At 43.2% G+C, this 22,061-nt stretch overlaps 1 non-coding gene across 1 annotated transcript; it reads right to left on the bottom strand.

The window, feature by feature from the left end:
* Positions 1-19,373: 19,373 nt before the first annotated feature.
* TRNAA-CGC (transfer RNA alanine (anticodon CGC)) lies at positions 19,374-19,445 on the bottom strand. The gene has a single exon. It is a non-coding gene; the product is annotated as a tRNA-Ala (tRNA).
* Between the last annotated feature and the right edge of the window lie 2,616 nt (positions 19,446-22,061).

Below are 22,061 nucleotides of genomic sequence, written 5' to 3'. Positions count from 1 at the left end.
CCTTGGATTAAAGTTTTTCTCTCAAAAGCCCATTCCATAGTATTGGCTTCTATGTGCATCAGGCAGCGAGCCCTTGCTGGGGACACTAGTGACTGATAGGCCTGGAATTAGATTCCTCTCTTAATTCCTCTAGATCCAACGCTGTTATACTCCTCTTGCCCTAAAGCAGAGCTTGTGTTCCTTACCACTCAAAGGTATCTTGGGATAAAAGTAAGGACTCTGGATATATTCCAAGACACTTCTTACATCAATACATGACAGGAATAAAGAAGAGAAACAGATGATAGGGACAGTAAGATCGTCTCTCTGTGCAGTGTCAGATAACCTCAATCAGAATAGCACAAAACCATCTTGGATGGCTTTTTTCTTTAGAATTGTACTGATAGCTCAGATATGGTGACTTGGGTTCTAGATCACTGCAATAAAGTGAAAATTGCCATAGAGTAAATCATTAGGAATTTGGGGGATTCCCAGTGCTTTAAAACTTTTTAATTCTATCATATACTTACTAGAAGATGTCCAAAAAATGCACATAGCTTAATTTACAAATGTAAGACAGTTACAATAGTAACAAAGACAACTGATCAGAGCACCATAAGAAGTAAAATAAGGAAAGAGTTTAAAATATTTAAAGAATGATCAATATGTGGAACAGGAACCCCAAGTGAATACATGATGTTGGGAAAATGGTACCATAGACATGTTCAGTGCATGGTTACCATAAAGTTTCACTTTGTAACGAAACACAGTATTTGTGAAGAATGATTACATGCAGTACAATGTTTTAAAAGTATGCCTGTCAGTCAATTAAAACAAGTCATGAAAAGAGACTGACTCTGGCTTTTGAAAAGGATGCAGTAGCATTTTTCTTTGGGAGCGCACTCCATTCTTCCCCCTGCCTTCTGTGTTATTTCCCCATCTCAGGTCAAGTCTGGGACATGAAACTGTAAGGTTTGCATTAGGGACACTGCTCAAGAGTTTGCCGGGATGTGGTTTTCCCCAGGAATCCTTTAACCCAAGAGATAGACAAAATTTGGGCCCCATAGGTGAAGACTGGAGAGACAACCACCATAAAATCCAGGTCATTCAGAGACCTGCCCAAACTTGCTCTAAGGCCTACAATGCCCAGACAAGACATTCCCTCTTAATAGCCTTGTAGTTCTCTGTGAGGTCAAAGTCTCAGTCTAAGAAGAATGGCCTCAGTTCAGCAGAGGGAGAATCTCAGGTTGGAGGGTCAGGTCCCAGGACTGGCCAGGATCATGGTGAGGTCACATAGTGAAGAAAGAAGTGTCACTAGACCCACAAATGAGGAGGCTTTACAGACCCCTGCCCCTATTCCTAACCCCAGAGGCTCCAGGCAGAGTGATAGGGATGAGAAGCCTCTTCATTTCTGTCTTGTCTCAGCGAGGGAATGGATAGAACCCCAGTTCTTAGGAGGGTGACATCTTGGCCATCACCACCAGGAAGATGAGGAACATCAGTGCTAATGAGAGGGTCTCTCCCACCAAGGAAGAAGGCTCACAGAGTGACGCTCCCCCTGTCAAGGAGAGATGCTCAGAGAAGCGCCCTGTCTCCCCACTAGGGACTTGGAGAGATGAGGGCTTGGTTTGGGGGCAGGAGGGCTCAAGTCCGTAGTGCGAAGTGTCCCGGGCTCTGACAGCCGGCATGGTGAGGACCCGAAGGGATGACCAATGGGACCGCTGAACACGGAACGACGGGGTCCCCACAGAGCCCCGCCCTTTCCGTCATCCCTCAGAGGTCGTGCACAGGGAAGCCATAGCTTCCGGAATTGTCTTTTGCGGAAGTGTCTCCACAAAACTTCCGTGCTGGTGGCGAAGAGCTGGGACTGATGTTCGGTGCATTCGTGTGGCTAAGAGTGGACTCCCAGGACTGATCTGAAGGCAAGGTGAGGACCTGAATATGGACTCAAGGGGCCATTTCCCTGTCCTGTAACAAAGATAACGCCAAGTGTCTCATCTCTGTGATCGGCAGGAGACGGTTCCTACAACTGTCTTAGGCCGATTTCTTCGGTATATCTTGATCTAAGACATTCTGTAAGATAAGTGATTACTTGATTCTGCAAATGAAGGAAACCTAGGCCCTATCTCCAGTCACCGGGAGAGCGCCGACTGCTAACGAGGCATGGTAAAGATGGCGAGACAAAGCGGCACCCATGCGCTCAATTCCCGGACTTCTCCCCTGCCGAACTCTAAGAGGTGAAACTTTGTTTGGAGGCTTGTATACACAGTTCGGTAAAGGGAGGAGTGTCAGACTCTGGTAGATACGAAGATGGGGACTCTGATGAGGGCTGTAGAACACCCTGCCAGGCTTCTTCCCCCCCAACCCCACCCCTTCTGTCAGCTATCGGAGATCCTGGGTATCTCAGCTTTGAGAGGTGAGGAAGAGAGGGCCCAAGCCAGCGGATATCCCAGTGTTCCTCCAGCAATTCTTCCCACACCCAATGAAGCTGAGCCAAATTTTGTACTTTGTGGCTGAAGATAGCATTCAGTGTTCTCTAAGTGGTATAGAACTGGGCATCCCAGAGGGTGCACAGTGTATTATTCTTTGGGGTTTGTGTTCTGTATGACCAATTTAGAGATAAATCTGTGTTTTTATGTTCGTGCTACTTTTCAAAGGTTGGTCCTCAATGAAAGCTTAATCTAAGTTTACAAATGACATCAGTCACACTTACTGTTGTTTCTCTGTCTTAAGGATAAGAGTGTTTCTGTTGTATAAAACAAATGGGAAAGCTTCCATCTTATTTAGTAAGCTGGTGCAAGATAACATGGCATTACAATATGTTATTTCTTTCAAAATATAAAAAAATTAAGCAGTGAAATATGTGGGATCAAGAAATAGAGGGAAAGTGAGATGGACGGTATTTGGTTTCCTCCTCTTTTTTTTTTAATTTTTATTTTTACTTTATTCTACTTTACAATACTGTATCGGTTTTGCCATACATTGACATGAATCCACCACGGGTGTACATGCGTTCCCAAACATGAACCCCCCTCCCACCTCCCTCCCCATAACATCTCTCTGGGTCATCACTGTGCACCAGCCCCCAGCATGCTGTATCCTCCTCTTTTGTATGCTATTTTTACAAAATTATAAATGACAGTGTATGCTTCGTTAATTCAAAAATGTAAAATTAATTTCTAAGAAATTCATCCTCATGTTCACAGGCTCATTTATTCCCTAAATATTAATTGAGCCTGGGCTCATAGAAGACTCTGTGCTAATACTTGGAGAGCTGAGAAAAAAAATCTAGCCACTAACCATAAAAATATAGAGTCTAGAGGCAGCTGTCATATAAAGCAAATGGTGACATGACAGCAGGCAAATGTGAATTCCGTGATGCCAAGTAGTGGTGGGCCTTGGGAAAATGTAAGTCCTTCGTGGGAAGGAATTATAAGTTGCGTGCATGGTGGGCTAGATGAGGCTGTGGTAGTCGTGACCAGGGACCAGGTTCTCACTTTGTGGACCCCATAGTTTAAAGACGAAGCCTGGGATGGGGAACTGCCCTTAACAGTTACAGGCACGCTTCACTCTGTTGCACTTTGCTTTATTGTATTTCACAGGTACTGCTTTTCTTTTCTTGGTTCTTTTTCTTGACCAAATTGAAAGTTTGTGTCAGTCAACCTTGCTTCCAGCAAGTGTTTCGGCCCCATCTTTCCAACATCATTTGCTCACTTCATGTCTGTGTGTCACATTTTGATAACTCTTGCAATGTTGACACCCTCAGCAGCAAAAAGATGGACTCAGTGAAGGCTCAGATAATGGTTAGCATCTTTTTTCTTTTCGCAAAGAGGTGTTTTTATTTAAGATATCTATATTGTCCTTAGGCATAATGCTATTGCCCACTTATTAGCTTGTAGTATAGTGTAAACATAAATTTTATGAAAGCACTGGGAAACCAAAAAATTCATATGACTCAGTTGTGATATGGGCTTTCCTTTGGGGGTTGAGACCCAAACCTGCAGTATTTTCTGATACTGCCTGTGCTTCAGGATTGTGAGTAAATCAGAGAGAAATCATGTGAAGCTGGCATGGAATGTGTCCTGTGCCCATGTTCTAGTACGGGTAAACACTGTGCAGATTAGATGTTTTATTCATGTTGTCTCTTGTTTATGGCATTTCGCAGAAATCAGGGTGGCACTCCTCTGAGGTGGGATGATGCCTTGAAGCCACTGGACTGGCCCACTCTTCCCCCGGTGGGGGAGCCAGAGCCCACGCCACTAAAAAAATAATAATAATAATTAAAATCAAGTTTTCTTGACTGTATTTTAGCAAACAATAAGGAAAGAATAGACACTTGTGGGTGGTTAAATGAATGCGAATGGGAATGGTTTATAAAAAAAAGAGCAAGTGAGAGATAGGTAAGTTTGGGGCCCTTGAAACGTTTTAGAGCTTTGTGTTACAACCATTGAGGATGTCTACCTCATGGTGACCTTCAGTGGCATACTCTTAACTGGGATATGCTAGTTTTCCTTGCTATCCAGGATTTTTCTGGTAGAAGGTTCTTTGCCCTGGTGCTGCTGCTGTCGTTTCAGTCATGTCTGACTCCATGTGACCCCATAGACGGCACTCCACCAGGCTCTGCCATCCCTGGGATTCTCCAGGCAAGAACAGTGGAGTGGGTTGCCATTTCCTTCTCCAATGCACGAAAGTGAAAAGTGAAAGTGAAGTCACTCAGTCGTGTCTGACTCTAGCGACCCCATGGACTGCAGCCCACCAAGCTCCTCCGTCCAGGGATTTTCCAGACCCCTGCTTACTCTTTGACATCTCCTGGGTTGAAAGTTGAATCACAGTGTAGTGGGTTGAATCTCCAGGGACAATTGATCACTGTATGGACTGGCATTCTTGACAGTCTCAGGACAGGCCAAATAACAGGCCAGGCATTTTACAGGCATTATTCTCAATCCCAAAGACAGACCTTCTGAAACCCATTTCACAGATGAAGAAACTGAGACTCGCAGAGTTTGGTAAGGTATTCAGTTTCACACAGTTCTTAAATGACAGGGTTGGAAGTAGACTCCTGGCCTAAATAAGTCTGATGCCTACACCTTGCCAATCCTCCTAGCCTGAGGCCAACTTTGTGTTCCTTCATTTGCCTTACGTCTGATTGACTGGTCCCACATGTATGTCAGGTGATAAAAAGGAGAACTCTGTGCCCAAAACACTGGATGGAAATATGTAACCACAGCAATAAGCATATCAAAATAATTGAGAAGTCTGAGTAAAGCAGAGAAAGGTAATATTTAGTGACAATATAATCATCTACATATCCAAAGTCAGAGAACCCAAATGATCAGGGGCCCAGAAAATCATGCTGGACAGCCCCTTGCATTTGGAAGTTAAAACGGTTCAAAGAGAAGTTACATAAAAAGTGAAGTGTTGTGGGGAGGGAGGTGGGAGGGGAGTTCATGTTTGGGATCGCATGTACACCCGTGGTGGATTCATGTCAATGTATCGCAAAACCAATACAGTATTGTAAAATAAAGTAAAAAAAAAAAAAAAAAGTGAAGTGTTGCTAGTAAAGAGAAGGGGTAGATGAAGGTGTTTTATCCTTTGTCAAGACATCCATCCTGCCTTGCTTTACAACTTCCCTATTCACATCACTCCTGGGACAGGAACCCAGTCTCTTAAATGTTTTCAATAGGGAAATGGGTCAAGAGGTTGCCAGGATGTGGCCTTGCCCAGGAAGACTTTTAATGTGTGGCAGAACCAATACAATATTGTATAGTAATTAGCCTCCAAACAAAATAAATAAATTTAAATTTAAAAAAAAAGAAAAGAAAAGAAAAGAAACGAGCCAGGAGGAAGAGGCCCTTACAGGTGGGCTGGGGAGGGTAACTTGCCCCAGGCAATGTTATCAGCCTGAGCAATCACTCACTTAACCTTCAGGGTTCTCAAGGACATGTGACTCCCGCCTAGGAGGGTGCCCAAGTCAGCAGACCTTTATCTGAGGTTGGCCGGCTCAGGTCAGTAGAGAGAAATATTTCTAAGGTGTGCCCGGAGGAAGGAGAGCAGGCCTGCCAAGCCCATATCAGCAGAGACCTCATGGAATCCTCCCTGTTGCCATGGAAGATCCTTGTAAAGTCAGAAAGAGATGGCCTCATGTCCTTCTCAGGGGTAACAGAAAAGTGATGAGCTTGATTTGAGGCGGAGGTCTCAGGTCAGCAGAGGGGAAACTCTTAGGCCTTCACCCGAGTCAGATTTAGGGTGTGGAGTCAGCACCCCCAGTGGGATCACCATCATATGCGTTCTCAACCTGCCTGATGCAGTTGTCACTCATGGCATGGCAGGTGTGGTCAAGGGATACCACCCTCACATCCTTTTGGATCTCAGGAAATGATCTCAGACCCTAAAAGAGTGGAGCCCTCAGGCCTTGCCAGCATCCAGATCAAGCAAACTGAATGAGGGTTGAGGGGCCCACCCCCTTTTGGATAGAGGGGTAAGAGGGCCTGGCCCTGCACTCAAGACTGCAATCCCCAGGGAAGGGTATGGGGCTGAGCCACCACCCCAGCCCCATTAGTTTTTTAAGCTTACTTTTTTAAGCAGTCTTAGAGTGACAGCAAAATGGAGCAGAAAGTACGGAGAGTTCCCATCTATCTTCCTCCTGGACACATGCACAGCCTCCCCTACTGTCAATGTCCCCAGCAGAGTAGGCCGTTTGCTACAATCTAGGAAGCTACATTGATATATCATTAGCACACTTACTTACATTAGCTTCTTTATTTGGTATTGTACCCTCTGTGAGTATAGACAAATGAATGATGACTTGTATCCAGCCTTATGGGCTTCTCTGGTGAGTCAGTGGTAGAAAATCCATCTGCCCATGCAGGAGACACGGGTTCAATCCCTGGATGGGAAGATCCCCTGGAGAAGACAGAGAGAACTCACCCAAGTGTTCTTGCCTGAGAAATCCCATAAACAGAGGAGTCTGTCAGGCTACAATCTGTGAGGTCAGAAAGTATCAGACATGACTGAGCAACTAAACAACAGCACCCACCCCTATAGGGTCAGTTTCACAACAGCAAAACCTCTCTGTGCTCTGTGCATCCCTCCCTCTGCCCATCCCCACCCAGTCCCAGGCAACCATTGGTCTTTTTACTGTTTCAATAGTTTTGCTTTTTTCCAGGAGTCATGTAGTTGGAATCATGCAGTGTGTAGCCTTTGCACATTAGTTTCTTTCACTTAGTAATACACATCAAACGTTCCTCCATGTCTCTTCAGGGTTTGGAAACTTATTCATTTTTAGCACTGAACAGTATTCCATTACTTATCCTGTTACCTGCTAAAGGACAGCATTGTTGCTTTTTTTAAGTTTTGGAAAATATGAGTTAAGCTGCTGTAAAGAACTGCATGCAGGTTTTGTGTGGATGTAAGTTTCCAGCTCTGGCTAAACACCAAGGAGCATGACCACTAAATCGTAGGTAAGAGTAAGTTTGTTGTTTAGTTGCTCAGTCATGTCCGACTCTTTGCAACCTCATGGACTATAGCCCACCAGGCTCCTCTACCCATGGGATTTCCTAGGCACAAATACTGGAGTGGGTTACCGTTTCCTTTTCCAGGGGATCTTCCTAACTCAGGGATCAAACCCATGTCTCCTGCAATGCAGATGGATTCTTTACCATTGAGCCACCTTGGAAGCCCAAGAATTTGTTTAGTTTGTTAAAAAAAAAAAGGAATTTATTAAGGTATGATTGACATACAATAACCTGTATATATTTAATGTATACAAATGGATGAGTTTGGAGTTAAGTCTGCTGTGAAACTACCACTGCAGTTTATGCCATAAACATATCCATTACCTCCAAAATTTCCCTCTCACCCTTGTTAAAGTTTATTTTTCATTGCTTTACAATATTGTGTTGGTTTCTGCCATACATCAACACGAATCAACCATAGGTATACATATTTCCCCATCCACTGGAACCTCCCTCCCACCTCCCACTCCTTCCCACCCCCTTGGTTATCACAGAGCAGTGGTTTGAGCTCTACATCTGCATCTCCATTCCTGACCTGCAAATGCATTCATCAGTACCATCCCTCAAGATTCCATAGGTATGCGTCAGTATACGATATTTACATTTCTCCTTCTGACTTACTTCACTCTGTATAATTGGCTCTAGGTTCATCCAGCACATTAGAACTGACCCAAATGTGTTCCTTTTTATTGCTTAGTAGTTTTCTGTTGTGTATATATGCACCACAGCTTCTTTATCCATTCATCTATCAATGGACATGTAAGTGGCTTCCACATCCTAGCTGTTGTAAATAGTGCTGCAGTTAACATTGGAGTACATGTGTCTTATTCAGCTATGGCTTCTTAAGGGTATATGCCCAATAGTGGGATTGTTAGATCATGTGGTAGTTTTATTCCTAATTTTTAAGGAATTTCTATACTGTTCTCCATAGTGGCTGTATCAATTTACATTCCCACCAACAAAGCAAGAATGTTCTCTTTTCTGTACACCTTCTCCAGCATTTATTGTTCTTAGATTTTTTGATCATGGCCATTCTAACAGTTGCCTTCTCACCTTTTATGTGTTCTATGTGTGATAAGAATACTCACCATAGTATTTGCCCTCTTAGAGAATGTACGATACAGTATTCTTAAGTATAAGCTCTGTATTATATAGCAGTTTCCCAGAACTTACTCATTTTGTATAATTAAACTTCATAACTTTTGATTAATACTGAGAATTGGAATACTGCCTGCCATATCAGTGAATAACCATTGTCAGTTTTCAACAGCTGCAGCCCCCACAGATGGTGAGCCTTGAGGGAACACAAGATGTAAAACTACAGGATACAGATAGGTGAGGTGGATATCAAAAAATGATTTCAGTGGCCCAGATTCTTGCATCTTCCCATACAAGCAGAAGCGCTAAACTCCTTAACTTGGGTTATCTGGTTTTCCTTCATTTATGATAATCTTTTGACATTCAGACTACCTGCCCTTTGTTGTAAAACTTCTATATGACCTGGTTCCTCCCCTCCCTTCCCCAGAGCAGTTCGAACTCTCAGGGTTACTCGAGATGCTGCCTCCTGGGTAGAAGTCCTAAACGTTTCTACCAAATAGAACAAAACTGTTAACTTTTAGGTTGTGAATGTTTTCTAAATCTACAGTTCCTTCCCATCCACCCTCCCATAGCCTCCGGCAACCACCACTCTATTCTCTGCTTCTTTGACTTTGACCATTATAGATTGCTCATATAAATGACATGTAGTATTTGTCCTTCTGTGTCTGGCTTATTTCACTGTAGCATAAAGTCCTCTAGTTATATCCATGCTGTCATAACTGGAGAGGTTAGCTTCTTTTTAAGGCTGAATGATATTCCATTGTATGTATATTTACATCTTCTTTATCCATTCATCTGTCCCTGGACACTTAGGCTACTTTCCTCTCTTGGCTATTGTGAGTAGTGCTGCAGTGAACATGGGAGTGCAGAGTTCTCTTCAAGGTCCTGATTTCAACTCCTTTGGATAGTAGTGGAATTGCAGAGAATATTATGTGTTATTTTTTATTTTCTGAGGAACCTCAATACTGTTTTCCATAGTGGGTGTACCACTTTGCATTCCTACCAGCAGTGTTGAATATGTATACTTTACTAAGAAACTTGCAGACTGTCTTCCAAAGTGGTTCTCCCGTTTTGCATCACCACCACCAAGGAATGAGAATTCTTGTTGATTCACATCCTTACCAGCATTTGGTGTTTCAGTCCTTTGGATGATGGCCATTCTAAAGGCATATTGTGATATCTGCTTGTTGTTTTTTTTTTTTTTTTAATTTGCCGTTCCCTAATGGTATATGTCCATTCTAAAGGAGATCAGTCCTGGGTGTTCTTTGGAATGAATAATGCTAAAGCTGAAACTCCAGTACTTTGGCCACCTCACGCGAAGAGTTGACTCATTGAAAAAGACTCTGATGATGGAAGGGATTGGGGACAGGAGGAGAAGGTGATGACAGAGGATGAGATGGCTGGATGGCATCACCGACACTATGGGCATGAGTTTTAGTGAACTCCGGGAGTTTGTGATGGACGGGGAGGCCTGATGTGCTGCAGTTCATGGGGTCGCAAAGAGTTGGACACGACTGAGTGACTGAACTGAACTGAATGGTGTATGACATGGAGCATCTTTTCATATGTTTGTTGCCATCTGTGTATCTTCCTTGGGGAGGTCTATTCATATCTTTTGTCCATATTTTATTAGATGTTAGTTTTCTTCTTGTTTTCTTGATGCTATATTTTTACAGAGCAGACGTTTAAAGGGAATGAAATCTAGCTCATCAATTTTTTCTTTCAGGGATCCCTATCACTTTTTCCTATGATGGTATTTTGTTGATTGATTGATTGCTATGTGAAACATAGGGTCTTTTTAAAATATAAATTTATTTTAATTGGAGGCTAATTACTTTACAATATTGTAGTGGTTTTGCCATACATTGACATGGATAAGCCATGGGTGTACATGTGTTCCCCATCCTGAACCCCCCTCCCACCTTCCTCCCCATCCCGTCCCTCTGGGTTATCCCTATGCACCAGTCCTGAGCACCCTGTCTCATGCATTGAACCTGGACTGGCAATCTGTTTCACATATGATAATATACATGTTTCAATGCCATTCTCCCAAATCATCCCACCCTCACCCTTTCCCACAGAGTCCAAAAGACTGTTCTATACATCTGTGTCTCTTTTGCTGTCTCACATATAGGGTTATCGTTACCATCTTTCTAAATTTCATATATATGCGTTAGTATACTGTATTGGTGAAGGCAATGGCAACTCACTCCAGTACTCTTGCCTGGAAAATCCCGTGGATGGAGGAGCCTGGTAGGCTGCAGTCCATGGGGTCACTAAGAGTTGGACACAACTTCACTTTCACTTTTCACTTTTATGCATTGGAGAAGGAAATGGCAACCCACTCCAGTGTTCTTGCCTGGAGAATCCCAGGGATGGGGGAGCCTGGTGGGCTGCCGTCTATGGGGTCACCCAGATTCAGACACGACTGAAGTGGCTTAGCAGCAGCAGCAGCATACTGTATTGGTGTATTTCTTCTCTGGCTTACTTCACTCTGTATAATAGGCTCCAGTTTCATCCACCTCATTAGAACTGATTCAAATATATTCTTTTTAATGGCTGAGTAACATTCCAATGTGTATATGTACCACAGCTTTCTTATCCATTTGTCTGCTGATGGACATCTAGGTTGTTTCCATGTCCTGGCAATTGTAAACAGTGCTGCAGTGAACATTGCGGTACACCTGTCTCTTTCAATTCTGGTTTCCTCGGTGTGTATGCCCAGCAGTGGGATTGCTGGGTCATATGGAGTTCTATTTCCAGTTTTTTAAGCAATCTCCACACTCTTCTCCATAGTGGCTGTACTAGTTTGCATTCCCCCCAACAGTGTAATGGGGTTTCCTTTCTCCTCACCCTCTCCAACATTTGTTGCTTGTAGACATTTGGATTGCAACCACTCTGACTGGCATGACATGGCACCTCATTGTGGTTTTGATTTTGCATTTCTCTGATAATGAGTGATGTTGAGCATCCTTGCATGTGTTTGTTAGCCATCTGTATGTCCTCTTTGGAGAAATGTCTGTTTAGTTCTTTGGCCATTTTTTGATTGGGTCGTTTATTTTTCTAGAATTGAGCTGCTGCAGGAATTGCTTGTATATTTTTGAGATTAATTCTTTGTCAGTTGCTTCGTTTCCTATTATTTTCTCCCATTCTGAAGGCTGTCTTTTCACCTTGCTTAAAGTTTCCTTTGTTGTGTAAAAGCTTTTAAGTTTAATTAGGTCCCATTTGTTTATTTTTACTTTAATTTCCAATACTCTGGGAGGTGGGTCATAGAGGATCCTGCTGTGATTTATGTTGGAGAGTGTTTTGCCTATGTTTTCCTCTAGGAGTTTTATAGTTTCCAGTCTTACATTTAGATCTTTAATCCGTTTTGAGTTTATTTTTGTGTATGGTGTTAGAAAGTGTTTTAGTTTCATTCTTTCACAAATGGTTGACCAGTTTTCCCAGCACCACTTGTTAAAGAGATTGTCTTTTCTCCATTGTATATTCTTGCCTCCTTTGTCAAAAATAAGGTGTCCATAGGTGCATGGATTTATCTCTGGGGTTCCATTGATCTATATTTCTGTCTTTGTGCCAGTACCATACTCTCTTGATGACTGTGGCTTTGTAGTAGAGCCTGAAGTCAGGCAGGTTGATTCCTCCAGTTCCATTCTTCTTTCTCAAGATTGCTTTGGCTATTCGAGGTTTTTTGAATTTCCATACAAATTGTGAAATTATTTGTTCTAGTTCTGTGAAAAATACAGTTGGTAGCTTGATAGGGATTGCATTGCATCTATAGACGGCTTTGGGTAGTATAATCATCTTCACTGTATTGATTCTTCCAATCCATGAACATGGTATATTTCTCCATCTGTGCATGTCGTGTTTGATTTCTTTCACCAGCGTTTTATAGTTTTCTATCTATAGGTCTTTTGTTTCTTTAGGTAGATATATTCCTAAGTATTTTATTCTTTTCATTGCAATGGTGAATGGAATTTTTTCCTTAATTTCTCTTTCTGTTTTCTCATTGTTAGTGTATAGGAGTGCAGGGGATTTCTGTGTGTTAATTCTATGTCCTGCAACTTTACTATATTCATTGATTAGCTCTAGTAATTTTCTGGTGGAGTCCTTAGGGTTATCTATGTAGAGGATCACGTCATCTGCAAACAGTGAGAGTTTTACTTCTTCTTTCCCACTCTGGATTCCTTTTGTTTCTTTTTCTGCTCTGATTGCTGTGGCCAAAACTTCTAAAACTATGTTGAATAGTAGTGGTGAGACTGGGCACCCTTGTCTTGTTCCTGACTTTAGGGGAAATGCTTTCAATTTTTCACCATTGAGGATAATGTTTACTGTGGGTTTGTCATATATAGCTTTTACTATGTTGAGGTATGTTCTTTCTATTCCTGCTTTTTTTTTATCATAAATGGATGTTGAATTTTGTCAAAGGCTTTCTCTGCATCTATTGAGATAATCATATGGTTTTTATCTTTCAATTTGTTAATGTGGTGTATTACATTGATTGATTTGCAGATATTGAAGAATCCTTGCATCCCTGGGATAAAGCCCACTTGGTCATGATATATGATCTTTTTAATATGATGTTGGATTCTGTTTGCTAGAATTTTGTTAAGGATTTTTGCATCTGTGTTCATCAGTGATATTGGCCTGTAGTTTTCTTTTTTGGTGGCATCTTTGTCAGGTTTTGGTATTAGGGTGATGGTGGCCTCATAGAATGAGTTTGGAAGTTGACCTTCCTCTGCAATTTTCTGGAAGAGTTTGAGTAGGATAGGTGTTAGCCCGTCTCTAAATTTTTGGTAGAATTCACCTGTGAAGTGGTCTGGTCCTGGGCTTTTGTTTGCAGGAAGATATCTGATTACAGTTTCAATTTCCATGCTTGTGATGGGTCTATTAAGATTTTCTATTCCTTCCTGGTTCAGTTTTGGAAAGTTGTATTTTTCTAAGAATTTGTCCATTTCTTCCAAGTTGTCCATTTTATTGGCATATAGTTGTTGATAGTAGTCTCTTTTGATCCTTTGTATTTCTGTGTTGTCTGTTGTGATCTCTCCATTTTCATTTCTTTTTTTAAAATAAATTTATTTATTTTTTGGAGGTTACTTTATAATATTGTATTGGTTTCTATTTTCATTTCTAATTTTGTTGATTTGATTTTTCTCCCTTTGTTTCTTGATTTGTCTGGCTAATGGTTTGTCCATTTTATTTATCTTTTCAAAGAACCAGCTTTTGGCTTTGTTGATTTTTGCTATGGTCTCTTTTGTTTCTTTTGCATTTATTACTGCCCCAATTTTTAAGATTTCTTCCCTTTTACTAACCATGTGGTTCTTCATTTCTTCCTTTTCTAGTTGCTTTAGGTGTAGAGTTAGGTTATTTGACTTTTTTCTTGTTTCTTGAGGTAAGCCTGTATTGCTATGAACCTTCCCCTTAGCACTGCTTTTGCAGTGTCCCATAGGTTTTGGGGTCCTTGGTGGCTCAGAGGTTAAAGCGTCTGCCTAGAATGCGGAGACCCAGGTTCGATCCCTGGGTCAGGAAGATCCCCTGGAGAAGGAAATGGCAACCCACTCCAGTACTCTTGCCTGGAAAATCCCATGGAGGGAGGAGCCTGGTAGGCTACAGTCCATGGGACACGACTGAGCCACTTCACTTCACTTCACTTCATAGGTTTGGGGTTGTTGTGTTTTCATTTTCATTCATTTCTATGCATATTTTGATTTCTTCTGAGATTTTTTGGTTATTCAGCTGTGTGTTGTTCAGTCTCCATATGTTGGAAGTTTTAATAGTTTTTTTTTTTTTTTCCTGTAATTGACATCTAATCTTATCACATTGTGGTCAGAAAACATGCTTGGAATTATTTCAATTTTTTTTGAATTTACTAAGGCTAGATTTATGGCCCAGTATGTGATCTGTCCTGGAGAACTGTTCCAAGTGCACTTGAGAAAAAGGTGAAATTCATTGTTTGGGGGTGAAATGTCCTATAGATATCAATCAGGTCTAACTGGTCTATTGTATCCTTTAAAGTTTGTGTTTCCTTGTTAATTTTCTATTTAGTTGATCTATCCGTAAGTGCGAGTGGGTTATTAAAATCTCCCAGTATTATTGTGTTATTGTTAATTTCCCCTTTCATACTTGTTAGCATTTGTCTTACATATTGTGGTGCTCCTATGTTGGGTGCATATATATTTATAATTGTTATATCTTCTTCTTGGATTGATCCTTTGATCATTATATAGTGACCTTCTTTATGTCTTTTCACAGCCTTTATTTTAAAGTCTATTTTATCTGATATGAGTATTGCTACTCCTGCTTTCTTTTGGTCTCTATTTGTGTGGAATATCTTTTTCCAGCCCTTCACTTTCAGTCTGTATGTGTCCCTTGTTTCGAGGTGGGCCTCTTGTAGACAACATATATAGGGGTCTTGATTTTGTATCCATTCAGCCAGTCTTTGTCTTTTGGTTGGGGCATTCAGCCCATTTACATTTAAGGTAATTATTGATAAGTATGATCCCATTGCCATTTACTTTATTGTTTTGGGTTTGAGTTCATAAACCTGTTCTGTGTTTCCTGCCTAGAGAAGATCCTTTAGCATTTGTTGGAGAGCTGGTTTGGTGGTGCTTAATTCTCTCAGCTTTTGCTTGTCTGTAAAGCTTTTGATTTCTCCTTCATATTTGAATGAGATCCTTGCTGGGTACAGTAATCCGGGCTGTAGGTTTCTCAGTTGCATCACTTTAAGTATGTCCTGCCATTCCCTTCTGGCCTAAAGAGTTTCTCTTGAAAGATCAGTTGTTATCCTTAATGGGAATCCCGTAGTGTATTTATTCATTGTTTTTCCCTTGCTGCTTTTAATATTTATTCTTTGTGTTTGATCTTTGTTGATGTGATTAATATGTGTCTTGGGGTGTTTTGCCTTGGGTTTATCCTGTTTGGGACTCTCTGGCTTTCTTGGACATGGATGAGTATTTCCTTCTCCATTTTAGGGAAGTTTTCGACTATTTTCTCCTCAAGTATTTTCTCGTGGTCTCTCCTTTTGTCTTCTTCTTGTGGGACGCTTATGATTCGAATGTTGGGGCATTTAACATTGTCCTAGAGGTCTCTGAGGTTGTCCTCATTTTTTTTCATTCTTTTTTCTTTGCGTCTCTCTGTTTCGTTTATTTCTACCATTCTATCTTCTACCTCACTTATCCTATCTTCTGTCTCCGTTATTCTACTGCTGGTTCCCTACAGAGTGTTTTTTATCTCATTTATTGCATTTTGCATCATATATTGGCTCCTTTTTTTTTTATTTCTTCTACATCCTTGTTGAACATTTCTTGCATCTTCTCAATCCTTGTCTCCAGTCTATTTATCTGTAACTGCATTTTGTTTTCAAGATTTTGGATCATTGTCACTATCATTACTCAGAATTCTTTATTAGGGAGATTCTCTATCTCTTCCTATTTTGTTTGGTTTGGTGGGCATTCATCCTGTTCCTTTACCTGCTGAGTATTTCTCTGCTTTTTCATCTTGTTTATATTGCTGTGTTTGGGGTGGCCTTTCTGTATTCTGGCAGTTTGTGGAGTTCTCTTTATTGTGTAGTTTCTTCACTGTGGGTGGGGTTGGATGGGTGGCTTGTCAAGGTTTCCTGGTTAGGGAAGCTTGTGTTGGTGTTCTGGTGGGTGGAGCTGGATTTCTTCTCTCTGGAGTGCAATGAAGTGTCCAGTAGTGAGTTTGAGATATCTCTGGGTTTAGTGTGACTTTGGGCAGCCTGTATATTGAAGCTCAGGGCTATGTTCGTGTGCTGCTGGAGAATTAGTGTGATCCATCTTGCTCTGGAACTTATTGGCCCTTGGGTGGTGCTCGGTTTCAGTGTAGTTATGGAGGCTTTTGATGAGCTCCTATCGATTAATATTCCCTGGAGTCAGGAGTTCTCTGGTGTTCTCAGGCTTTGGATTTAAGCCTCCTGCCTCTGGTTTTCAGTCTTATTCTTACAGTAGCCTCAAGACTTCTCCATCTATATGGCACCAATGATAAAACATCTAGGTTACTGATGAAAAGTTTTTCCACAGTGAGGGACACCTGGAGAGGTACACAGAGTTACATGGAAAAGAGAAGAGGGAGGAGGGAGATAGAGGTGACCAGGAGGAGAAGAGAAAGGGGAGAGAGAAAGCTAGCCAGTAATCACTTCCCTTTGTTCTCTTCACAGTCTGCAACACTCAGAGAGGTTCATGGAGTTACGCAGAAAAGAGAAGGGGGAGGAAGGAGACAGAGGTGGCCAGGAGGATAAAATGGGGAATCAAACTGAGAGAGACAGATCCAGCCAGTAATCAGCTCTCTTAAATGTTCTCCACAGCCCAGAACACACAAAGAGATTCACCTAGTCGAGTAGAGAAGAAAAGGGTGAGAGGGGAGATAGAGGTGACCTGATGGAGAAAAAGGAGAGTCCAAAGGGGGAGAGAGCAGTCAAGCCAGTATTCTCGCTCCCAAGTAAAAATGGGTACTGAAGATTGGGTTCTTAAAGGTACAAAATTGATAACAAATACCAAAAAGCCAAGATTAAAAATCTAGAGTAGAAGTTAGAGTCTCAAAAATACAATATTTAAAAAACAAAACAAAGTCACAAAAATTATAAAATATATATATGAAGTTTGCTTTAAAAAGAAGGTCTTTTTTTGCAAGATAATGGTAGGTTATAAAAATGAAAATAAAGTAGTAATAGAGGACTTAATTTTTTTTAATTTATTGAAAAATTATAATAGTAAAAAAATATCTAGGACTTTCTGTCCAGCTGTTGTGGACAGTGTGGGGTCAGTTCATTTTCAGATAGTTCCTTGATCCAGCTTATACTTCTCAAGATCTAAAGGCCCCTTCCTATGTAGTCAGTGCTAACTACAGGGTTTTCATCTGTTGCACCTGTCACTTCCAAAGCAGTCCCCTCTGTTTATTTTAGCTTCTTCTGTTTGCTGGTCTCTTCAGTATCTAATTTCCACCCTGACACAAGGGGGCGGTGGTGGACACTTATTTTAGGCTCACTTGTTCAGTCGTGCTGTGGGGAGGGAGGAACACTGCAAGCAAATGTTTGCAGGGAGTGCTCGCAGTGTCTCGGCCACACTGGGTTTGCCCCCGCTCACAGCGTGTGTGCTTTCCCAGTCTACACTGCTCAGGCTCTAGGTTGCTCTGCTGGGAACTGTCTGAGGTGGGGCCTGGGTTGCGTGCACTTCCCAGGTCTAAGCCTCTCAGGTTCAGGTTCTTGGGTACTCCACAAAGGTGCAGACTTGGTTGGGCCTGCGTTTTGTGCCCGTCCCAGGTCCAAGCAGCTCAGGTGACCAGGTGCTTGGCGAGCACAGTCGCCCCCAGTTGGAGGCTGCATCTTACCACCTCCCCTGTCCCAGCTGCTTGGTTTTCTGGGTGTACAATGGGTGCGTCTTGTCAGGTGTGCCATGTGTCTCTTCTGGGAAGCTGATTTCTGACTGCGACCCTCCCAGCGGATGTCAGCCATCCAAAATCCAAAGAAATCTTGGTTAACAATGAAGCCTGCTTGCAGTTTGGTAAAGGATGCTCCTCTGATGCTTCAGTTTCCCTCTTCTGGGTCTGGGTGCCCTCCCCTGCCTGTCTGCAGCAGGGGATGGGCCAGTCCACAGCCGGCTAGCTCTGCTCAGTCTTTTGCTCTGTGAGCGGGCCTGGCAATGTCTTAGGTTAGGGCTTTTCGTGGGATAGCTATCCCACAGTCTGGGTTGCTATCTCAAGTTAGTTCCCTCAGATGGCCCTCGGGGCATTCAGGCCCAGGGTCCTTACCCGAAGCAATGCAGCCTGTGCCTCCCTGCCCAGCCCCCGCTTGGTAGTGGGAGCTGCAAGTGTCTGAACTGCTGGTCCGCTGGGAGTTGCCGTTAGGCATGTAATCTGTGGGTTTTAATTATTTATGTATTTATTTATTTATTCATTCATTTATTTTTCCTCCCAGTTATGTTGCCCTCTGTGATTCCAAGGCTTGCCACAGACCCGCCAATGAGAGTGTTTCCTGGTGTTCGAAAACTTCTCTCTTTTTTAAGACTCCCTTCCCGGGACAGATCTCTGTCCCTACCTCTTTTGCATCTCTTTTTATCTTTTATATTTCGTCCAACATCTTTTAGGAGACAATAGGCTGCCTTTTAGGTGCATGATGTCCTCTGCCAAAATTCAGAAGTTGTTTTGTGGAATTTTCTCAGCATTCAAATGCTCTTTCGATGAATTTGTGGGGGAGAAAGTGGTCTCCTCATCCTATTCCTCTGCCATCTTAGGAATGCCCCTTGAAACATGGGATCTTAATTCCACAACCAGGGTTTGAACTCATATCCCTTGCAATAGAAGCACAGTTTTGTTTTTTATAATTTGAACATTTATTTTTTGCTTGGGGATAGCTGTTGAACAATATTGTGACTGTTTCAGATGAACAGGGAAGGGATTCACCCTTACATATACATGTATCCACTCTCCCCCAAAACTCTCTTACCATCAATATTGCCACATAACACATAACCAAAATAATTAAGAGAGAGAAAGGAGAGAAAGAGATAATGCTCAGTAACCATATGGTCATCTGTAGGTGCAAATTCAGACACCCTCAAGTCATCAAGGGCTTACAAGATTATCAGGTGCTATCCTTCTATGTAGAAAGTAAACACTTAATTTTTTAATTAAAAGTATTTATTTTTGGCTGCTCTGAGTCTTAGCTGTGCCACTCAGGATCTTTGTTGCCACATGCAGGCTCTTCAGTTGTGGCATGTGAAAGTGTTAGTTGTGGCACATGAACTCTTAGTTCTGGTATGTGGGATCCAGTTACCTGACCAGGGATCGAACCTGGGCCCCCTGCATTGCGAGTACAGAGTCTTAACCACTCGACCAACAGGAGGGTCCTGAAAGTAAAGATTTTAGAACTACCCTAAATCTGGTGGCTCAGAAAGTAAAGAATCCATCTGCAATGTGGGAGTCCTGGGATTGATTCCTGGGTTTGGTACATTACCTTGAGGAGACAAACTCACTCCAGGATTCTTCCCTGGAGAATTCCCATGGAGAGAGGAGCCTGTCAGGCTACAGTCCATGGGGTTGTAGAGAGTAGGACATGACTAAGCAACTAAGCACACACCCAAAATCTAGCTGAAGAGAAGGAATATATGAGCTCTTTTTCTCTGACAGCAGAACACCTGTCCTGAGTTCCTTGATTTCTGCTGCATTTTCCTAATCTTACATCACTTTAGGGACTGAGACCCATTTTCTCCAAGATTTGCTAGAGGGTAACTGCTCAAGTGTTTGTAGGAATATGCATTTCCCAGGAAGCCTTTAATCAAGCAACAGAAGCTGATATCAGAACTCCATGAAAGAGGACTGCAGAGACAGTGACTCTTGATTATAGTGGTCACCCAAAGAGGTATCTTACATCAGTAGAAGGAGCAGTCCCAGGCTGTGGTAGATGTAGTGAGGATGCTGAGCAAGAGGAATCCAGAAGGACTCGAGTTGCATCCCCACTGCCTGTTTTCAGAGGCCCTTATGGATTACGATCACATGAGGGTCACCCTGACTTCCAACTTGGAATTCTCAAGGAGACTAGGACCTTGATGTAAGACAAGCTGCTCCATAAAGCAGAGAGTGGAGTTACAGGGTTCGTCACATGTCAATGTGAGGACGTGAAAGTGGACTCACAGTAGCACACACTGCATCAAAGGAGGCCCTGGAAAATCTGTCGCTGTGGTCCCCAGGAAGCTCAGGGCACAGATGTCAGGTTGATTTCAGTCTGGAAATTCTCACTGAGGTGAGGCCTCTGTCTAATAGGATCAGCCTAGTTTTGTGGGTGGATGAACCTGAGCGCAAGCAGGACCTCAGATGACAATGCTGAGTGTTAGAGGGGACCCCTGGAGAGGGAGCCAAACAGCGTTCTGTAAATTCTTAGCTCTGAGAGACCCAGAGGACCTACTTCTGAGTGGTCCCCTCATTCCACCTGTGTGATCTCAGGGAGGGCATGGCCTTCTCTAGCGGGATAGGGCCCCAGATCTGCAGAGGGGTGTCATCTTGACCATAACCGGACTTAAGGTGAGGAGGATCAGTGCTAATGAGAGGATCTCTCCCCAAAGAGGGAGGCTTAGAGAGTGGCTCCCCTCCTGACAAGCAGAGATTCTCAGAGCAGTGCCCTGATTCCCTCCACTAGGGACTTGGGAAGGCGAGGGCTTTGTTTTGGGGTGTAGGACTTGGATTCTTAGATGAAGGCGTTCAGGGCTCTGATAAACTGCACCCGGAGGACCCTGAGAGAGAATCCAGGGACGGATGAATATTGAGCTACCGGGGTTCCCGTAGCACGCTGCCCCTGCCGACGTCCCTGGGCGACCTCACGTAGGACCTTACGCAGCTCCCCTCCACTTCCGCTTCGAAGGCGAGAAGCTCGACGGGTAGCCGCAGCGACTGTTTGGCGGAAACTTAGTGTCCAGGACTCGTCCGGAACCAAGGTGAGGACCTGAATGGAGCTGAAGGGACTTCCCAACCCTTCCAGTAATAAAAGTGACCCATCCACATCCCACCCCTGTGATATGGCTCTTGTGGGCCCCTCAGTGCTATCGGCTGAATGTGGTCTAGAGTGTCTCAGGCTAAGGCGTTGGTCTGTGGGGAGGTCTGCAGCTGCTGCTGCTAAGTCACCTCAGTCGTGTCCGACTCTGTGCGACCCCATAGACGGCAGCCCACCAGGCTCCGCTGTCCTGGGATTTTCCAGGCAAGAGTACTGGAGTGGGTTGCCATTGTGGGAAGGTCTAGGACCTAGAATAAAGTCCTGAGAACTGATGAGCTGACATTGACACCGCAAGGGGGCCACACTGAGCTACTCCCCTCAGTGTGGGACTGAGCGACTCCCCTCCCTGAGCTCTAGGAGGCCCCAGGTAGAGCTGGCCAACTGTGGTGCCCCCTGGTGTCCACTGGAGCTGGTTTGGGGGAGTGAGAGCCTTGCTCTAACAGAATAAAACCAGTTCAACAAAGGGAGCTAGTGCCCAACATGATTCATGGTTGTGACGCTGAGTGAGGATGGGGGCCACTTCCTTAAGAAACGGGGCCACATAAAGTGCCAGCCCTTTTTTCAGGCCTGGGAGAATCGGGCGTTTGACATGACACTTCCCGGGACATCTAAGGGAAGTGAGCGACCAGGTTAAAGGGCGCACCCTCAGGTTGGCAAGGGAGGGTTTCAGATTTGCGAAGGGTCATGGTGAGAACCTCGGGGGCTGTGGGGATGTTCCACACCACATCATTCAGACCAAATCATCCCTGTCGTCATCCCTGGCAGACCTCAAGAATATATGTCGGTCCCCACTGTGGGCTAGGGAGTGGTCAGCAGAGGGAGAACTCTTACACCCTGTCATGAGTCAAATGTAGACCTTGGTTACTTCTATGTCCTGTCTATTGTAAATAGTGATGCAGTGAACATTTGAGTACAAGTGTCTTTTTCAATTACCGTTTCCTCAGGGTATATGCCCAGTAGTGGGATTGTTGACT

Source organism: Capricornis sumatraensis, chromosome X, assembly GCF_032405125.1.
Source record: "Capricornis sumatraensis isolate serow.1 chromosome X, serow.2, whole genome shotgun sequence".
Classification (NCBI taxonomy): Eukaryota; Metazoa; Chordata; class Mammalia; order Artiodactyla; family Bovidae; genus Capricornis; species Capricornis sumatraensis.
Note: the sequence above shows the minus strand (reverse complement) of the source record. Positions and strands in the feature narration are given on the sequence as shown.